Genomic DNA, 22570 nt, shown 5'->3' with positions numbered 1-22570 from the left:
CAAACTTGATGCACAAAAGCACAGTTAGCACAGTGAGCGGATAACCCAGTAAACATGCTGACATTGCCAGCACTAGACAGACATTGTCTCTGAGGCCAGTATGAGCCGGGAATAGATTACTACACTAGTTGGGAGTGTAGGGAGATGAGGATTATAAAACTGCGTCACTGGGTGGTAGTTATAGTGACCGGATGTGCCTAAAACATGCTTTAATTACAAAATTCCGCACTTTATACAAAAATTCAGCATTTAACATAACTATTAAAGTGCAAAAACTTTGCAAAATAATACTGGACACTTTCCAAAGTGTTGGGAATTTATTGTGTCACTAAAAACACTATAAAAGACACTTTAAAGCTTTACATGACACTTTAACGGATCAATATCCAACCGAACAACCGGACTTTACCCGGAACATAAAAATATTGCCAAAGACATTGTTTATACTTTTCTGAGCTAGTTAGGGTCCCCGAACACCCTAACACCCTATATATTAATAAACACATCAATATCCTAACAAAGTGCCATTTGATTTCAACTAATCACTAACTATATCTTCATAAACCAACCCATACCCCCCCCTCTCTTGCGACGGTTCCCATGGGTGGGGACACACCCTTGTTTCTTGAATATTTTAATGGTTAAGTGTTGATTATCTAGTAGACATAATGTATGATGGGTAAAGTGAAGACATAGTTTATAAATAAGACTCTTAGACATCCATTATCTTTCATTCCACACTCATCATCAAACCCTCTCTTCTCCCTTTGCTTGTGTTCGGCCGAGACCACAACCACACCCATCATCACCATCAAGTCTTGATCTAGCTATTTTACATACATAAAAGGTGCAAGGTGACACACAAACAAGCCCGGTGCACTCGGAAGCTCAAGAACCTCTCTAGATTTCTTTTATCCACCTCGTTTACGTCTTGTTTCTTCCCTAGCTTTGAGCTAGTAGTAAGTCTCTCTAATCATCCTCTTGATCTTGTTTATGGTGGTTCATAAGTGATTTAATGGTTAAAAATCAAGAACCCACAAGAACATAACATAAAGTCTTAAAAATAAGATGAACAAGATGGATAAAGAGAAGCTAGTTGTGTAAATCTTGTAGATCTTGTATGTTTGTGATTATTTCATGTTGGTTGTTGTTAAAAGTGGGATGGATCATCATCTAGACCTACTAGATCATGTTCATGAACATGAACTAGTAGTATGTTAGTATTAAAATTATGAAAGATGATGAAACCTTCCATCCATGAAACATGAACTTGAGTAAATATAATTTTTCTTGTAAAATAAGGTTCTAAACTAGTAGATCTAAAGATCTACAAGTGGTTTTTCGGAAGAACCAAGTGAAAGATGCAAGTCTTGTTAAAACCCGGATCTTACATAATCTAAAGGCATTTTAGTGAATAAACAAGCGTGTAAACACTTGTGTGACAAGAAAGTTTGATAAAGAAATATTTTTGTAAATTATGACAAGAAGTTGTTAAACTTCAAGTTCTTTAAAAGTAAAGTTTTTAAGAAACTAATTTTATTTTTAAAGATAACAAAACCTACTAAATACGCTAGCAACTTACTACGTATTTTTACACAACTTTCAAGTTCATGAGTTTGTGATTTAGGCTTGTTTTGTCTAGTTCGATGTTTAAATATTGTATGTTGATGATTGTTAAATTGCTTGATTGAATTTTTGAAAAGAAAATGATACGCTTGTAAGCGTGGCCACCTCCAGTTATAGAGGAAACTCTGGCGAAATTTTTCTAGAAATATAACACTTAGAAACATTTTAGTAACAAATGTCTATAAATGCATTTTTAACTTGTTTTTCAAAATAAACTTCGCCATGATTTTTATTACAAAATAACCAAGTACCGGAGGTGGATTTTCGTAAATAAAACTTGTTAAATATATATCTAGAATATATATTTTATAATAAAACGCTTGTGTTAATATGTGATTATTTTGTGAACTAGATATATATTATTTTTAGGGTAAAAATAATATTACTTGAAATATCATGAAGATACGATCTCCAAAATAATATCAACGCTTTCACAAAAATGAATATGTAAGTTATATAAGTATCGTAATAAAACGCGAACTTTAAAAATGTAACTTATGTATTTTTTGGAAAAATACTCTTATTAGAATATTTTTGGTGAAATATTATTTTGGGAAAACCTATGGAATAAAATATAATATTTTTTGGAAAAATATATATATTTTGGAAATTAAAACATTTTAGACAAAGTAATTAAAATATATTTTCAAGTGAGACTTAAAAATATATTTTCGGAATTATAAAACACACATGTAATAATACCACCATCATTGGGAAGGAATATACTTATAAAATAATTAAGAAGTGCAAATACGAGATAGTTGACTAACTATTTCCCAAAAACGTTAAACCTAAAGCCAAGGCACGGCCGTCCATCTAATAGAAGTTAGTACGTGTAGGTCGTCACGCAGAAGGTTATTTTGGGACGGACTATTTCGAGACGCACTTCTGTGAGTTCATGTCCCCCTTTTCTCTTAACTGTTTTCAGTTTTTATACTTCGGGTGTGGAATACATGTTACAGTAATTACGGATACTTTTATACATGGTATGGTTAGCTTAAGGAGGGTTTCTACTTAGATCATGTGAGTGGGTAGGCGGGAACTAGAGGCCATTAATCCTCATAGTAGGACCGAGGGTCATTAGCGGTAGATCTATCTGGGTGTAGCGAGCCCAACTCCAGGCCCACTGTACGGACCTTGGGGTGACTTTGAGCCCGACGCAAAAATCTGCTAGGTTTGAGTCTTCCTACAGCACTTCACACATATCATTGGCTTTGCAACCCAATGGTGATCTCTTTTTCCTTATTTGCTACATACCAGGGATTTTTCATACATACAAACATGTTACAAAGGTTTTTACATACTCACTTTTACATGAACTCGCTCAACTTTTGTTGATTTTTCAAATTACATGTATTTCAGGGAATTAGGGATCTGGCAAGGTATGCTATGTCTTCATGCTGCGTAGGAGAAGTGATGTCATCCAAGTTTAGGGATTGTGACTTTTGCCTGGACGAGTCACAAGTCTTAAACTATGTTTATTTCATGTTTTATGGTTGTGTCTTATGAACAAGATTTTACTTTGTTGTGTTGTATTTTCGTTGCATGTGTCAACGTTTGAAAACAATGTTGTCGTATTTTATTTTTAAAACTTGAAGTAATGGATGATCATCATGGTTTTACTTACATATAGCTTTGTTGTGATTAAGCTATGGTATTAAGAAGTCACACCAAACAGACCCATGCTTCCGTAAAGCCAGGGTGTGACAGCTTGGTATCAGAGCTTTGATCATAGCGAACTAGGATTCCTTCTCGAGTCTAGACTATGATCACTAGGGCTCTCACGAAACATTTTTACATTGCATACATTACGTCCAGATCCAGGATACAAAATATTTTTACAAACAAAAAGTATGAGTACTTTTATCAAAAATTAAGATTCAGTCGCCACGACTGGGGGAGTTCAGTCTTAGAGACCGAGGGAGTTCAGCCCTAAAGGCTGGGAGGTTCAGTCATGGAGACTGAGGGAGTTCAGCCCTAAAGGCTGGGAGGTTCAGTCATATAGACTGAGGGGCCAATCTTTGAGATTGGGGAGGTTCAGTCATGTAGACTGAGGGACCAATCTTTAAGATTGGGGAGGTTTTGGTCTTAAAGGCCAGGGAGTTAGTCTGAGAGACTAGGAGGTTCAGTCTGAGAGGCTGGAAGGGTAGTCTAGTGAGACTAGGAAGAAATACTTGCTTGCTTATTGGTGACTAACATGTTTATTTGATTATATGATTGATTGTTTGTGCATATGTGTGTTTGTGTTACAGACATCATGCCTTCTTCATCAGACACTGGAGTTTCAGACACTACAGATCCCATGGCGATATTATCAGATGATATAGTTTCGTCGGAGTGGGAGGTCCACACTTCCGATACTACCAGCACCGATGATGACGATTTCCAGCCCTTTGCGCTGCCTAACGTCGTAGCCGAGCCTGCTGATGGCCATCTCGCTGGGGATTTACCACTCGCGGTGATCCCTGCTCCTGTACCCCTTGCTGCTTATCTGGTTGTTGATATGCCCCTAGATGTCGTTTCTGACGATGATGTCGATCTGTTTGAGGAGGACCCACCTGAGGCTGACCATGAGGGTGAGGCCCCTATTGCTGCTGATGTTATCCCACTCATTGTTGATGCTCCTGCAGAGGAGGCTCCTGTTCATTCACCTGTTCCAGACTCCTTTGAGTCTGTGGCGTCCGCACCTTCGCACACTCAGGGAGTGCAGCACCACTCACACGACGCCGATCCTGACATGGCGTCATCAGCTGCACCTACACCCGCACACAGCTTCGAGTTTGATCATGACGTTGATGATGATCTGGATCCTGTTTTTCCCCCTGGTTTTGATCCTGACCAGGATAATGAGTTCATTCACTTAGACCAGCCCTTGGAGGATCCTGTAGCCCCTATCGATCCTTTGTTTGATGATCAAGTTGATTTTGATATGGAGTTTATTGATCCAGAGCCTGTTGTGGCCCCTGAGCCAGTCGTTGCTCCTGACCCTGCATTAGAGCATGACCCTGTTCATGCCGATGCACCTGCTGTTGCTCCTTTTGTTGATGATATACCTGTTGTTGATCATCCTGTTGTTGCTCCACCGTTGGTGGATGATCATATTGCTGACGTTCCTGCTGATGCTCCACTCTTGATAGAGGATCCTATTGTTGCACCACTTTCTGATCCAGTGCCGGTGCTGTTCGACCGTGCACCTTTTGCGACCCATATAGATCCACGTTACGCTGACACCCGTAACGGTGGATAGATGATGACGATGATTACCCACCATTCGTGTTCCCTGTTACACCCCCTGTAGCCCCCGTTTCAGCCCCTGCTTCAGCTCCCATTGATGTTCCTTTGCTTCCCACACACATCACAGATGCTCATCGCGCAGATCTTCCTGTTACATTTCTTCAGGAAATCCCTCCACCACGTCCTGGAGAGGGTTCATCTCGACTGCCGTTTGGTCATACACCTTTCGTGTTAGGAGGAGGCCAGTTTGTACCCCAGATTTCTCATCCTACTTTTGTTCCCACTGTTGCACCATCTACTGCACCATTCATCACTCCATCTAGCGAGCCATTCCTATGGACTACGCCCCCTGTCATGCCACTGTCCGATCCGTATCACCCATACCATGTTGGGTACTCCACGGAGGACATCGTTACTTCTTTGATGATACAGCAGGAGGCGCTGACCCATCGCATACAGGAGCTGGAGAGAGCTCAGCGACCACCTTGCAGTTGTCAGACCCCATTTTCAGCATCACACCCTCCGCGACCACTTTCACCCGACTCAGATGTTCGCTTCATGACTCCCGAGCAGCAGATAGCATATTCATTGCGCATCAGTCGTGCTTTAGAGCAGGATTGGTTGCACATGCGTCGCCTATTCTTCTCTCATTTTCCTCATCCTCCGCCGCCATCAGCATAGGCCTTTTGATTCGACGCAGGTAGACTTTTGGTGAGATGACCGCGATTGTGCAGACTATACAGCTTTTTGGAGATCGCATTTTGATGTTATGACTTTTGATGTTTTGTATATTGGTTGTTGTTGTCACTGATTAGATAGTTTGGACGAGGGCGATGTGGCCCCTAGTTACTGATGATGTACGATACAGTTATGAACTTGTAAACATTACATTGTGGTCTTGATTTATGATAGCGCAATCGCAGTATTCTCATTATACGTGATGTTGGATCGATTGTTTATATTCTGTAACATGTGATGTTATGTGCTTGAGTTATTTGTAACATGAGGTGTTATGTGTTTGATGTTGTTGTTGCATACGTATAATTTACTTACTATGACCTGACCAACGTGAAACACCTTTTAGAAGATGCCGCCGAGACGTGGTCCGCGCATGCCCACTAATGAGGTAGAACTCCAAGGAATCATTGCTGCCGCCATAGCGCAGTATGCAGCCTCGCAAGGAGGAACCAGCGGGAGCAATTCGAACAACAACGGCAATAACAATCCACCCCATAGTAATGTTAAGTCGTTTGAGACATACTACGATACATTTGGATATTTATAGCACTTTCGCTAATACCATTTGTATATTTTAACGTATGTGCAGGGTGCACTTATAAGCAATTTCTCGATTGCAAGCCCGTGAACTTCGACGGCACAGGAGGTGCTGTTGCGTTTGTAAGGTGGGCTGAGAAGACTGAGTCTATTCTTCGAATGAGCAAATGTGCTCCCGAGCAACAAGTGACTTACAACTCAGGGCTATTTCTGGATGGAGCCCTATCTTGGTGGAATTTGCAAGTGCAAACTCTTGGTGAAGCTGCTGCTTATGCGATGACATGGAATGAGCTAATGGAGCTGTCACGGCCCCCGACCCGGTTTTACCCGTTTCCGGAGCCGCGGGACAGAAATCCTGCGGTACTTTATTTATTGTGAGTTTAGCAGCGGAAAATTTATTTCACAGGATCGGCTAAGTTAAAATATTTCCCAATTTATTTTATTTCACAATTCGGGATACAACCCCGGATAATTTACATTAACAAGATTTTACTAATATAACATAATTCTTTATTTTATATTGAGCCACTATCTTAAGCTTGAAATGCTTCCCCTGCATTTCTCCTGAATTACAGCAGATCACCTGAAACATGTTTGAAAAGATTTTGTCAGCGGGGAAATACTGAGTGAATTATTCTAGTTACTGAAAACGACACATTTTATGATTATTCACAGTGTTAAGATCTTTTACGCATGTTTCTGATATCAACCAACTACCCACAGTATTTGTCACTCGACCGAATCTGTGACAGTGGTCATATCACCATTGGCTGCCCCAATGAATGACGTAAATCAATTAAATTAGGTTCGCCCACCTAAAATGATTTAAACTGTAATATTGTGCACAATACCCCACATACTGGCTGTAATTTGGTGATTACATCAACTTAATCACTGGTATTATAATCTCGGAAAATGAATTTGGAGTATTGTAAAATAGTTAATAACTCACAAACGGTGAGAAAAGAATTTATAAAAGAAGAATAACTCACATTGTGGATTTAGTATTTGACAGAATATGATTTTATCTCTGTTAACCTAATTTCACAATAATGCACACAAAACAGAGTTAGTGATAGCAGTTACGATAATTTCCCGAGATCAAATTTTACAATGAATGTCCAAGTGCAATACTTCAACTCATTTATCAAAGTGACAAACGACAAAGTATAGTACTTCAACTCGTATATCGAATTATCGACAACGACAAAGTATAGTGCTTCGGCTCATTTATCGGATTACCGACAAACGATAAAGCATAGCCCAATGTGGGCGGCACTTAGGCATTCCTTGGATATATTGATCCCGGAAACTAAATCGTAATAGCGATCGAGTAATTACCCTGTTCTGCGGCAGGATTCGATGTTAGTGTGTGTGTGTTGGACTGTTTCTGTAATAACTTGATCTACGTAACTCCGATTTTCGTCGTTCAAGTGCCAAATTTCAAGTCCCAACCCCTGCTATTTATACTGAAAATTTGACACCGTCGCGTAGCGCGAGGGGGTACCCCTATAGGCGTCGCGCTACGTGAGTGATCACCCTATTTTCATAGAGTAGCCCTTCGTGCATGTAGGCTTGCTGTGTCGACGGTTTTTAATTTTTCGAATTTTATAATTAGTTATGAAGATAATCGTTATTAGGGTTTTGCCCCCCCCCGTGAGTTTTAGGGGCCCTGATCCTGATTCTGATTGTTCTGGAAATTTTAGGGTTAGTGCAGAATTACTTGGGTTTCTTAATTAGGGTTTCCTTAATAGCTAACTACCATCCTATTTATTAATTTTAATGAGAGTTGTTACATCCTCCCCACCTTAGGAAAAATCTCGTCCTCGAGATTCATTGGAATAGATGAGGATACTTGCGCTTCATTTCTGACTCTAATTCCCAAGTGTATTCCGGTCCTCTCTTGGAATTCCATTTGACTTTTACCAACACAAGTCGCTTGTGTTTGAGGAATTTGACCTTCCGGTCTTCTATTTGTAAAGGTTTTTCTATGAATTTCAGTTTTTCATTTACCTCTATGTCTTGAAGAGGTACTACCAGAGATTCATCTGATAAACATTTCTTAAGGTTGGATACATGAAATATATCATGTACTCCAGCTAGTTCCTCTGGTAGCTGTAAGCGATAAGCAACTGGTCCGATTCGTTGAATCACTGGGAATGGTCCAACATATCGGGGACTCAGTTTTCCTTTCTTACCGAATCTTACCACACCTTTCCAAGGAGATACTTTCAGAAGTACTTTGTCTCCTATTTGGAATTCAAGTGGTTTGCGACGATTGTCGGCATAGCTCTTCTGACGATCTCTGGCTGTTTTCAATCTTCCCTTGATTTGAGTTATCTTGTCTGTGGTTTCTTGCACGATTTCTGGACCTGATAATTGACTTTCTCCTATTTCTGCCCAACATACGGGTGTTCTGCATTTGCGTCCATATAGTGCCTCGAATGGAGCGGCTTCAATACTTGAATGATAACTATTGTTATAGGAGAATTCGATTAATGGTAAATGGTTATCCCAATTACCTCCAAAGTCAATTACACATGCTCGAAGCATGTCTTCCAGAGTTTGGATTGTCCTTTCACTTTGTCCATCGGTCTGTGGATGATATGCAGTACTCAGGTTGAGTCGGGTTCCCATTGATTCTTGGAAACTTGTCCAAAATCGGGAAGTGAAGCGACTATCTCTATCCGATACGATGGAGAGTGGGACTCCATGTAAAGATACTATTTCATCCACATATAGCTTGGCTAATCTTTCCATGCTAAAGGTTTCTTTTATTGGTAGAAAATGAGCTGATTTGGTTAATCGATCCACGATTACCCAAATTGCATCATTACCTTTTCTGGTTCTGGGTAACTTAGTAACAAAGTCCATTGTTATGAGTTCCCATTTCCATACCGGCATTTCTAATTGTTGTAATAGACCTGAGGGTTTCTGGTGTTCCGCTTTAACTTGTGAACAAGTTAAACACTTAGATACATATTCAGCTATGTCCTTTTTCATTCCTATCCACCAGAAATTTTTCCTTAAATCTTGGTACATCTTATTGTTTCCTGGGTGTACAGTATACCTAGATTTATGAGCTTCTTCTAAGATCTTTGATCTTAAATTTCCTTGTTTAGGTACCCAAATTCTGCTTTGGTGAAATTTCCAAATTCCATCATTTCCTTGTTCTAATTCTTTTAGGTAACCTTTCATTCCTTCGGCTTCGTCATTGATTGCCGTTTTCTGGATTTCTTTCACTTGTTCCCGTAAATCTACTTGTAGATTTATTCTAAGGGCACGGACTCGCTTTTGCTTTTCATGGAACTTACGACTTAAGGCATCTGCTACTACGTTGGCCTTTCCTTCATGATATTGAATATCACAGTCGTAATCACTCAGGACTTCCATCCATCTTCTTTGCCTCATGTTTAACTCTTTTTGCCCGAATATATATCTTAAACTCTTATGATCTGTATAAACAGTAAACTTACTTCCATACAGATAATGTCTCCAAATCTTAAGGGCAAAAACTATGGCTCCTAGTTCTAAATCATGAGTCGTATAGTTTTCTTCGTGCTTTTTCAATTGTCTAGAGGCATACGCAATTACCTTTTTGCGTTGCATCAACACACATCCGTATCCTAATTTTGAAGCATCACAGTATACTTCAAAACCTTTTGTTCCTTCTGGTAAGGCTAAGATTGGCGCATTGGTTAATTTCTGCTTTAAGATTCTAAAGGCTTCTTCTTGCTTTGGTCCCCATTCAAACTTAGTGGCTTTACAGGTTAGCTTAGTTAATGGTACAGCTATCTTGGAAAAATCCTTAATAAACCGTCTATAATAACCGGCTAAACCTATAAAACTTCTAATTTCCATTGCAGTTTGTGGAACCTTCCAGTTGATAATTGCTTCGATCTTAGCAGGATCTACGTGAATACCTTCGTGATTCACCATGTGGCCTAAGAATTGCACTTCTTGCAGCCAGAATTCGCACTTCGAGAATTTCGCGTACAACTTTTCTTTTCTTAACAGAGTTAAGAGTGCATGCAAGTGCTGACAATGCTCGACTTGACTTTTGGAATAAATGAGTATATCGTCAATGAATACGATCACAAATTTATCCAAATATGGTTTACAGATTCTGTTCATCATGTCCATGAATGCAGCTGGGGCATTGGTTAATCCGAAGGGCATGACTGTAAACTCATAATGACCATACCTAGTTCTGAAAGCAGTTTTAGGTATGTCTTCTTCTTGAACTTTCAACTGATGATATCCGGATCTTAAATCTATCTTAGAGAAATACCTAGCTCCTTGTAATTGATCAAAAAGATCATCAATCCTAGGTAACGGGTAGCGATTCTTAATTGTAACTTTATTCAATTCTCTATAATCAATACACATTCTCACTGATCCATCTTTCTTTTTCACAAACAACACTGGTGCACCCCAAGGGGATGAACTAGGTTGTATAAATCCTTTGCTTAGTAATTCATCTAATTGCTTTTTCAATTCTAGCATTTCGGTAGGAGCTAATCGATAAGGTGCCTTGGCTATCGGTGTAGTTCCTGGAATTAGATAAATCCTAAATTCTACTTCTCTGTCTGGTGGTAATCCAGGTAAATCTTCTGGAAAGACATCTGGGTATTCTGAAACTACAGGAATTTCCTTGAGTTCCTTGCCTTTAGTACACATGATTACTGAAATCATATATACTATTCCTTGGTTTCGTTCATAATTAGCAACTTTCATTACTGATATGAACTTTAACGGCTTCCGAGGTTTATCTCCTGAAATCTTAATTATCTCTCCTGTAGGTGTTTGAATTTCTATAGAATTCTTATCACAAATGATTTGCGCATGGTTGGCTATTAACCAATCCATTCCTAACACAACATCGAATTCAGCTAATTTCATAGGAAATAGGTTTGCAGTAAATTTATGACCTAAAAGTTCTATGTTTACTTTTTGCAAAACCTGATTGATTTCTACTGAATTCCCATCTGCAGTTTCGACTGTAAAGATCTGCCTAACTGTAGTTAATGGTAACTTAAGAGCTTGACAGAATGAAGTATTTATAAAACTTTGGTTCGCACCAGAGTCGAATAATACTTTTGCATAGACGTTGTGGACTAAAAACGTACCGGCGATCACATCCGGAATGAGTTCTGCTTCTTGAGTAGTTAGCTGGAAGGCTCTGGCATTCTTCTTAACAGTTCCTTCAACGGGTTTGCCTTTGTTATCAGTGATTTTGTTCAGTTTAGGACATTCGGTTTTGTAATGTCATGTTTCTCCACAGTGAAAACAGGTTACAGTTTTCTTCTTACAGTTCTCTTCACTATGGCCCACAGATTTGCAGAAGTTACAAATTGCATAGCATTTTCCAAAATGCTTCCTTTTGCAATTTCTGCAGAATGGCGGGATGGAAGATTGTCTTGTTCCTTTCTTCTTGAAGTTACTACTATTACCCATCCTAAATCCTTGGGTAATTTTCTGAGCCAATTCTTTCTTCCTATCTTCATCTCTTGTGCGTATCAGTTCGTCGGTTAGGGTATTAGCTAATTCTACTGCATCGTCAATAGTGCGAGGTCTCGCAGCTTTAACGATATTGCGAATTTCGCCAATTAATCCCCAAATATATCGAGAAATGAGTACCGGTTCTGGCGAAGCCAAGTTAGGTACCACTCTCGCATATTCGAAGAATGTTGAGGTATAACCACGACAATCTACCCCTGTCATTCGATAATTTAGGAACTTATTTGCCATTTGTTCCTTCTCATACTCAGGACAGAATTTTCTTTCAACAAGATTCTTAAATTCTTCCCAGGTCATAGCATAAGCCACCCGTCTTCCTTTTGCCTGTAGCACCGTGTTCCACCATTCTAGTGCTCCTTCCTTAAACAGGTTTGAGGCATACATGACTTGATCTTCCTCAGCACATTTACTTATTGCAATTACTGCTTCGGTTTTCTCTAACCATCGCAGTGTTGCAGTTGCTCCTTCGTTGCCTGCAAATTCAGCGGGTTTACAAGCAAGAAATTCTTTGAAAGTGCAACCAGGTGTTGCAGCCTTTCGTTTCTTAGGGCGCTACGTGTGCTGAGATTCATTGTCATGATTTATATGATCATTGCCCCCGTTTATACTGTTACTGAAATTATCTTCGATAGTATGCTTGCTAGGTATGATATGTTGCGGATCGTTTGGATTTTTCATAGCAGCGACGAACATTGGAATTGCGTTAGCTATTCCTTGGGCAACCATATTTTCAATATCTTGTTTGGTCATATATTGATCTTCTGGGTGTTGCTCCGATTGATTAACTTCATTTACTGGTTCGTTATCGTTATTTGCCATCTGATGATAAGTTATTATGAATAATTAATTAACAATTTATACAAATCATTAAACAGGTTATAACACATAAAGCCCAAAATTATCGATTTCTCGATTGCATTTCATATCAGTATAGTATGCATCAATACACACCGATATTTTACAACGTTTTATTTGTTATGTTACAACTGGTTTCACTATTTACTATTACTATTATACAAAGATAGTTTCCGTCCTCCTACTTGTCATCCTAAAAACGAAGTTCCCTCTCGTCATACTTCCAGGCAATCTGTCCCCCTATTTCCCTAATTCTATTCCCTGCATCCATCAACTCTTCACCGAAATGGCGAAGTTCAGCCAGGTTCTCATTGCTCATCGGTGGATTGGGTAGGGGTTCTGGGTCGAACTGTGGAAAGAATGAGTAAGCGTTATTGACAATATTTTGAAATTGCCAATCGTTGGTCCACCATTCTTCCATTTCTACAGGTTGGTTATGGACTATTGGTTCAGTGAGGGTTGGTGCAAAATTCATAGGAATTGGGTTTTCGATAGGATAAGTAAAAATACCCGGACTGACAGGTTGCATAGTCTCACATTTTTCTAGTAAAATATCTATCTGATCCTGAAAAGTAACTCTTTTGGTTTGGTTAGAACTTTCTCCAACTTCTACTTGGGTTGGGTTAGAACCTTGCCCTATTTCTATTGTTATTTCCTGAGAATACTGATCGAACTGCTCCTCCATTTGCCTGGATTCGTCATTGGTTTCAGTTTCTGGTTCTTGCGGATTAGGGTTTTCCTGGATTACAATCGCTTTTCCTTTGTCTAAAGGTTTACTAGTTTTAGGGGTTTTTGTAACTGTCTTTCTCTTACGTATACGGCTTCCCCACACATAATTTTTCTTTGGCCTCCTTTTTGGTTTGGTCACTGGTGGAGTAGGAAGTTTTACAGGTTGGTCCACATCAGTAATATATCCCGTGAATTCATGAGAAACTTCTATGTTCACTGGGTATAAATTGAGGTTCTGAAAAGCTTCAGATATCTCGTTCATGCTGTGTAGCATATATGCACAATGCATAAAATATCAAGTTAAAACTTTTGGAACAAAGTTTAACAAATAACATGGAAGTTTTATTGCACACTATTTGTACAAAATACAGGAAAATACACTCAAATTTATTTCACTTTTATTTATTTACTTATTGGGAAGTACTGCTTGCAAAGTTTAGGGCATTTTTAAAGATTTGCATGTTCAGCCACAGTGGCTAGCATATATAAATTTGCCCATTTTTCATCGAGTTTATCTTCCCAAGGTGATTTATCGATTAAATCCTGGGTTTCCTTTTTAATTTTCCTTTCTCTGATTTGCTCCTTACTTTTCTTAATAATCATATTCCTTTTTCCAGGAGAAAGTGGATTTTCATAATTCGCTTTTTGCACAAATATTCCTTCTTCAGGAATTGTAGGGAGCCTTGAAATTTTAGTTTTAGACGAACTTCCTTTCTCGTAAATTGATCTATCTAGTTTAAGATAGATATCTTGCAACTTTTGTTTACCTATACTGTAACTAACAAATAATCAGTTAAAAGCACATAAACACATAATCACATAATAGTAATCAGGAAAATTAAGTATCATTTAAATACTTAATTAGCTTAACTTAGTGGCTCTGATACCACCTTTGTTTCTGTCACGGCCCCCGACCCGGTTTTACCCGTTTCCGGAGCCGCGGGACAGAAATCCTGCGGTACTTTATTTATTGTGAGTTTAGCAGCGGAAAATTTATTTCACAGGATCGGCTAAGTTAAAATATTTCCCGATTTATTTTATTTCACAATTCGGGATACAACCCCGGATAATTTACATTAACAAGATTTTACTAATATAACATAATTCTTTATTTTATATTGAGCCACTATCTTAAGCTTGAAATGCTTCCCCTGCATTTCTCCTGAATTACAGCAGATCACCTGAAACATGTTTGAAAAGATTTTGTCAGCGGGGAAATACTGAGTGAATTATTCTAGTTACTGAAAACGACACATTTTATGATTATTCACAGTGTTAAGATCTTTTACGCATGTTTCCGATATCAACCAACTACCCACAGTATTTGTCACTCGACCGAATCTGTGACAGTGGTTATATCACCATTGGCTGCCCCAATGAATGACGTAAATCAATTAAATTAGGTTCGCCCACCTAAAATGATTTAAACTCTAATATTGTGCACAATACCCCACATACTGGCTGTAATTTGGTGATTACATCAACTTAATCACTGGTATTATAATCTCGGAAAATGAATTTGGAGTATTGTAAAATAGTTAATAACTCACAAACGGTGAGAAAAGAATTTATAAAAGAAGAATAACTCACATTGTGGATTTAGTATTTGACAGAATATGATTTTATCTCTGTTAACCTAATTTCACAATAATGCACACAAAACAGAGTTAGTGATAGCAGTTACGATAATTTCCCGAGATCAAATTTTACAATGAATGTCCAAGTGCAATACTTCAACTCATTTATCAAAGTGACAAACGACAAAGTATAGTACTTCAACTCGTATATCGAATTATCGACAACGACAAAGTATAGTGCTTCGGCTCATTTATCGGATTACCGACAAACGATAAAGCATAGCCCAATGTGGGCGGCACTTAGGCATTCCTTGGATATATTGATCCCGGAAACTAAATCGTAATAGCGATCGAGTAATTACCCTGTTCTGCGGCAGGATTCGATGTTAGTGTGTGTGTGTTGGACTGTTTCTGTAATAACTTGATCTACGTAACTCCGATTTTCGTCGTTCAAGTGCCAAATTTCAAGTCCCAACCCCTGCTATTTATACTGAAAATTTGACACCGTCGCGTAGCGCGAGGGGGTACCCCTATAGGCGTCGCGCTACGTGAGTGATCACCCTATTTTCATAGAGTAGCCCTTCGTGCATGTAGGCTTGCTGTGTCGACGGTTTTTAATTTTTCGAATTTTATAATTAGTTATGAAGATAATCGTTATTAGGGTTTTGCCCCCCCCCCCGTGAGTTTTAGGGGCCCTGATCCTGATTCTGATTGTTCTGGAAATTTTAGGGTTAGTGCAGAATTACTTGGGTTTCTTAATTAGGGTTTCCTTAATAGCTAACTACCATCCTATTTATTAATTTTAATGAGAGTTGTTACAGGAGCTCATGCAAAGAAAGTACTGCTCACGCGCTGAAATTCAAAAGCTGGAGACTGAGTTTTGGCATTCTAAAAATGGAAGGTCCCAAGATTGCGGAGTATGTTCAGAGATTCCATGATTTGTCCCACGTAGTGCCATACATGGTTACACCGGAGTTCAAGCGTATTGAGCGCTTTATCTGGGGATTAGCACCTCAGATCATGAGTATGGTTACTACTTCCAAGCCGGAGACAATCACAGAAGCCATTGATCTCAGTGTAGCTCTTACTGAGGAGGCCATTCGCTTGAACAAGTTTTCGAATGTTGAACCGAAGAAGAAAGAGACTCACGTGGAGTCGTCTGGGGATAATAAAAGGAAATTCTCGAACTTCAAGCAGGGTACAAGCAATGTTGGCAAGGGAGGTGAATCAAGCACGCCGGCAAAGGCTGCAACCGGAGTTGAGAACAAAGGAAAGGGTTATATGGGTACGCTGCCCAAGTGTAACACATGCCAGCGCCATCATTCCGGCCGGTGTGGAGCAAAAACATGTGAAGCTTGTGGGAAAGTTGGCCACTCGAAGGATACTTGCTGGGTTAGTGCTGGCCGGGGTGGCCAAGGAGGTTTTGGTAATAGGAACAACAACCGTGGTGGTAATGCGAATCGTCCGCAAGGGAATAATGGCGAAAATGGAAACCGTGGGAACGTTGCGAACCAAGCTGGGAATGGAAATTACAACCAAAACAACACTCAAGCTGGGAAGGGAAATAGCCAAGGGCCAGGATGCTTTAATTGTGGAGATATTGGGCACTTTAAGAGGGAATGCCCAAAATTGAATCAAGCCCGGGGAAGAGTCTTTAACATCGGAGCGAGGGAAGCGCGCCAGGATCCCAATGTTGTCACTGGTACGTTCCCTATAAATCAACGCTTTGCATCTGTTCTGTTTGATACTGGTGCCGACTATAGCTTCGTATCGTTAGAATTTAAGAATATACTTGGATTGGCCACTAGTAAGCTAGATATTCCGTACTCAATTGAACTGGCTAATGGAAAGCTAGTTGAAGCTAATTGTTGGTGCACTACGTCTATTGACTTCGTCTTGTATCATGCAATAGAATAGAATAGGTTAGAATAACCAGTGCACGAGGTTCGAGAACAGAAAAGTGGTGGTAAAACAAGGAGGTCCGCTTATATGTACATGGTACATATAAGCGAACCACACTAACATCACAGGTTCGCTTATGTGGTAGGTTCTATAAGCGAACCACACTGGTTCGCTTATACGAACATCCTTTCGAGCGAACCTCCAACAGTATAAATAGGTGCATGGTTAGTTCATTTGGTACGGACCTGATTGTGTAACGAAGTGCTGCCGATTTGCTTCCAGGTTGTAAACATTGTCATAATTAATACAAGAAGCATTATTTTTAGTTTGAGCGTCTGATTCATCGATTCCGCCTTTGAATTAGATAAACGACTCTTCTGATCGACTCATTCAGGGTCAACAACGATCCAACAAGTGGTATCAGAGCTCAGGAGGAAGAGTTCAGCTCAAATTTGATCCGTTTTCTGTCTTCTACACCTTCTTTTTTCGAATTAGACAAGTTTCCACAGTTAAAATCGGACGAATTTTTCACAGGACATGTATTAGTGGACAATAACAAACCCTTGAAAGTTTCGAGTTAAAATTCGGATTAAAAATGGTCAAAATTGGTTAAAAACTAAGGTCCGCTTTTACGGTTAATCGGAGATCCGCTCGAATTAACACGTTGATCCGCTCCAGTGGTCCGCTCGAATGTACTAGGTTTGTTCGTTCGGTTCGCTTTTGTGACACTAGATCCTGCTCGAAAGGTACTAGATCCGCTTGATTGGTTCGCTTTTGTGACATAGATTCGCTCCAAAACACCTAGGTCGCTCAAATATACATCATCTGGTCCGCTCGTATAAACGTTTTTGGTCCGCTCGAATAACCATTTCAGGTCCGCTCGAACGAACAAGTCAGATTCGCTCGAACGTACAAATCAGGTCCGCTTGAAATATCTTGGTAGATCCGCTCGAACAGACATCAACTAGATTCGCTCGAACGAGATCCGCTTATCTGTCCAACAGTTTTGCTTATTTGGTCAAAGTTGTTGGTTCGTTCATTCGGTCAACTTGAGTTTCGCTCATTAGTGCAATCTGATTTCGTCCAAGTATTTCCAGAATTTCTAGACATGGCTAATAATGATCATGATGCTTGGTGGAGAAGAGATAGTGCAAGATGGGAAATTAGAAAATTGAATGAACCATTTCAAGAAGCAAAAAGAGCCAACAGATGGAATGAAGAGTTAGAGTGTTACATGGATCCACTGGGAAATCCAGTAGTTGATCCATCAAAAGTGGATTTTGATGCTATAACTAATTTGTTTCCAAGTGAGAGAACTTTCAACACAAGAAGGCTTTCTGATAAGGATTATCTGCCGGATTTGGAGAAAAAGATTAGAGAAGTTTGTTTAGCAAGTTTACCGAAGGTTGTAGAATTCAAAAAGAGAACAGAAGAAATGGTGAAAAAGATGGTTGAAGATATAAAAAGGGAAGCTTTTGGAGAAGTCAAAGTTGACGCAGATAAATCTGAAAAAGATGGAAAAATTTCAGATGATGATTCAGAAAGAGCTCCAGTTTTTGATCATTCATGCTCATCTGATGAAGAGCGTGATGGCAAAAAGGATGATAATGAACAGATTCTGGAGTTACGCTTGAGTTGTGAAAAGCTGCAATCTGAAAATGATAAACTGTTAAATGATTTGAACAGTTTATCATCAGAAAACAAAATTTTGAAAGAAAAAGAAAAAGACTTTGAAAGCAAAAGAAAATCTTCAGAAAGTGAAGATTTCTGGATAAAACTGGAGAACAAGAATTTGAAAGAAAATGAAACAAAACTTCAAGAACAATTAAAAGTTTTAGAAAATGAAAAATCTGTGCTTGAAAATGTTAAAATTGAAAATGAAAAATTAATCAAGTTACATCTTGAAATAATATCTCGGCTTGAAAACGAAGCTGAATATTCAAGAAACAAGATTGGTGAACTTGAAAAGAAGTTGAAAGGTTTTGTGACTTCATCAGATAGGTTGAATTTTCCCTGTCCAAAACCGATCAATTCTGTCCCAATAAGTGACAAGGTCACAAATTTTCACAAGGTCAAAATTGAAGATTGTGATGACAAATCTGATGATGACAATGTAAAAGAAGAAAAAAGGAAAACATTTTTGAAATTAAATGAAATGTTTAAAAATACTGTTTTACATTCTACTGAGAAAGGTGAATGCTCAACGCAAAAACCTGTAAAGAAGAGTGTGGAACAGAAACAAAAAGATAAAAATTTGAAAAATCCTAAAAAAGAAAATAAAAGCTCATCAGATAAGTCATCCAATCATCTTCAAAAATCACAAAAATTTAAAAATGAAAACTCACAAAAAGTTGGTAATAAGTGGTGCAGGTTTGACCACAGTGCTCAAATGCCAAATCAAGGATACAAGAAGAGAAATGACTACCACAAGGCAATTCAATGCTATGATTTAAGTGTGTGGTATGAAAATGGTGTACGATATGAAAGAGAGAAGAGGTATGATAACAGAGTGTGTTACTCTTGTGGCTATCAAGGACACATTGCTGTTAACTGCTAAAGCCGGAAATTTGAAACAAGAAGATGTTATAATTGTCATATCAGAGGACATATTGCCAGAGACTGCCCGAGGAGATCGATGGGAAGATCGAGGGTTGAATCTCAAAGAATGGTGAAGAAACCAGTCATTGTCAAGCCCGAAGAACAGAAGGTTCTGGAACAGAAAGTGAAGCTTTCACAGGGGCAAAAAGACAGACTGAGGAAAAAGAGAAAGAAAGCACGAGAGTATTTGGAAAGAATTTTGTCCTCGGGTTCATCCATTGGTAAGAATAAGAGTTCTAATGAATCGACTTCCTCGATTGCACAGTCAAGCAAGACGGGTTCATCAGATACAAATTTGAGGACAAAAGAGAAAAAGGAGAAAAAGAAAAGTGTCGGCGATGAATCTGACAGATCAAAGTCAGACAAGCCACACTCAGGCAATGAATCTGATTCCACAAAATCAGAAGAGCCACAACTTGAGGTAAAAAAAAGGAAGAAACAATTCCTTTAATGAATGATAAGGATTTTCCACCATTACAAGCTGCGAACAAAAAATCAAAAAGTGTTGATACTGGAAAAATGTTTAATAGCAATGTTAAACATATTTTTAGTAAGATGGCTGATGGTAAGGAAAAAGGAGTAACAGAATTTTATGAAGAAAAGAGAAAAGCTCAAAATATGCCTAAGACTGGTCAGGCTTGGGTGTCAAAATTGGTTGGTTAAAATTCTGACTTGCCGGAGCTTCCAGGTTGGTAAGCGAGAAGCAGGTATCGGCATCATTCTTGAGAAATTCACAGGATGGCAACTGTGATATTTCGTCTTACTAGTGGTTAATCAAGGACATTAAGTTGTATTTGATTTTCTACCAGTGATTGTGGTATTTGTCCTAACAATGTTAAATCTTTCAAAATGGTTAAAAGTAAACAAGTTGATGATGTAAACCCCTAACCTACAAGTGATTGGTAAGCAAACTATGTTTCCGGAAAAACCATTTTGATTAAAACAAACTTAAGTTTTTTGAAATCTTAATGGGGAAATAGTTTGTTGTAAGGGGGAGTGTTGATTGAATACGCCGAAACCCTCACGGCTGAACAAGCATGATTACTATCACAGGTTGAAGAACGGTTTTCTAACTGTCAAAATCAATGGGTTATAAATCATGGGGGTACATTATATTTTCTGCTTAAAGTGTTATATTTTCTGCAAAACAGAGCATGGGATGCAGAAAATGGATGGCGAGACAACGCTATCAGTATCGGTTTGTCAAATTTCTTTAATGATTTTGCATTTTAGGGGGAGATATATTGTCAGAAAATACAAAAACATTAGAAAATTTGAAAAAGCCAAAAACATGATAAAATTCAAACAATTGAGTTTTGCGTAAAAAGAGGAAATGATAGTACATCAGTAGACAGTTAGAGTATGCTAAAGAATTGTAAAGAACTAATAGCGTTAAACAGTCTCACTGATGATATGCCGATAGGTTTTTATACATTTAGTAGACTTTTTCGGGATATAAACCTAAAATTTCAAACTTGTAAAATTCGTGGGGAACACTACTTGGATATATAGGTAACCCCTGAAATCTCGTTTGAAAGGTCCCATATTCTGAGATACTAGGTCTTTATACTCAGTGATATCTGGGGTATTATTCCGGGACTTCTGCTGTATGGAAGTACTGACCTAGTCCCCGAATAATACTTTCTGCATAATGCTTGAAACATAGCATCGCCCTCAGCAAGCTGATGAAACAATAAAATTGATAGTCGCTGCTGTTGTAATTAAAAGATCCTCTAAAGGGGACACACCAAAAGTCGAGCCGTCATCTCTCTGCTGAACGGAAGTTCTGACCTGAGCTCTCACGGTTTCGCACCTAACCCCTTACAGATATCATCTGTGGTATACTCACCTGTAAGACTGAATATCTGGGATTCTGGATACGGGAGTATATTCAAGAGGTGGGACACATGAATTGAACTAAGTTCTAAGACACTTAAACAGTATTCTGAATAGGTTGAAGTTTGTATGAAAATTTTAGATGGATCAGTATATCGACAATCTGAGTGAATTGTTTAATTCTTAATGTGTAACTAAGCTCAACGGTACTTGTGACTTGTAAAAAACTGATATGATCCTCTGTCGCATGCTCAAAACAAAAATATTGTTTGTAAATATGTTTGTACATATTTCTTTACTGCTTTATATTATCAGAAAATACAAAAAGATTTTGATTTCTGCTTTATTTTCGATAAACCGATGTCTGAGTTGCTGAGTTTCAAAATCTAAGTAAGCTGATTGTGTTTCTGAAAATAAAACAAGTTCATTAATTTGAAACTTGAAATTTCTAGAAAAGTTCAAAAACAGTTTGTGATATCTCCAAGGTCATTAGTTTGGACTTGGATGATAAACTGTGAGGGAGTTGGATTCTTTAATGCTGCCATATCTGTTGAGTTGGTTGATAGAGGGAGTAGGTTAGAGGATTTGATTGATGATTTTAAAATGTTGTTACTTATCATTTGTATGAGTGATTGTAGGAAAAGTCCACGCTACGATCCCAAAAGCAAAGTCTGAGGGGGAGTCTGATGACAAGCTGAAAGAGAGCATGAGCTTGTAGCTGGAAAGCTAGGTGTCGATCCCTAAAAGCACGGAAGCTTGACGAGAGGGGGAGCCTACTGATGATGAAGTTGTAAAGATGTTCAAAGAGAAAGGTTGAAGGATACTTATATTATTACAATCTGAACAAGTTGGCAAAGATGATCAAGACCGAAGAGGTGGCATAACAGAGAATGTTCACTGAAGACTTCGTCAATATCCGAGGGGGAGTCTGTTGGTGCACTACGTCTATTGACTTCGTCTTGTATCATGTAATAGAATAGAATAGGTTAGAATAACCAGTGCATGAGGTTCGAGAACAGAAAAGTGTTGGTAAAACAAGGAGGTCCGCTTATATGTACATGGTACATATAAGCGAACCACACTAACATCACAGGTTCGCTTATGTGGTAGGTTCTATAAGCGAACCACACTGGTTCGCTTATACGGACATCCTTTCGAGCGAACCTCCAACAGTATAAATAGGTGCATGGTTAGTTCATTTGGTACGGACCTGATTGTGTAACGAAGTGCTGCCGATTTGCTTCCAGGTTGTAAACATTGTCAGAATTAATACAAGAAGCATTATATTTAGTTTGAGCGTCCGATTCATCGATTCCGCCTTTGAATTAGATAAACGACTCTTCTGATCGACTCATTCAGGGTCAACGACGATCCAACACTAATGAAGTTGTCAGAGGTTGTGTGATCGAGCTGGGAGA

Source organism: Helianthus annuus, chromosome 14 (assembly GCF_002127325.2).
Source record: "Helianthus annuus cultivar XRQ/B chromosome 14, HanXRQr2.0-SUNRISE, whole genome shotgun sequence".
NCBI lineage: Eukaryota > Viridiplantae > Streptophyta > Magnoliopsida > Asterales > Asteraceae > Helianthus > Helianthus annuus.
The sequence above is the reverse complement of the archived record's forward strand: the minus strand, read 5'-3'. Positions refer to the sequence as shown.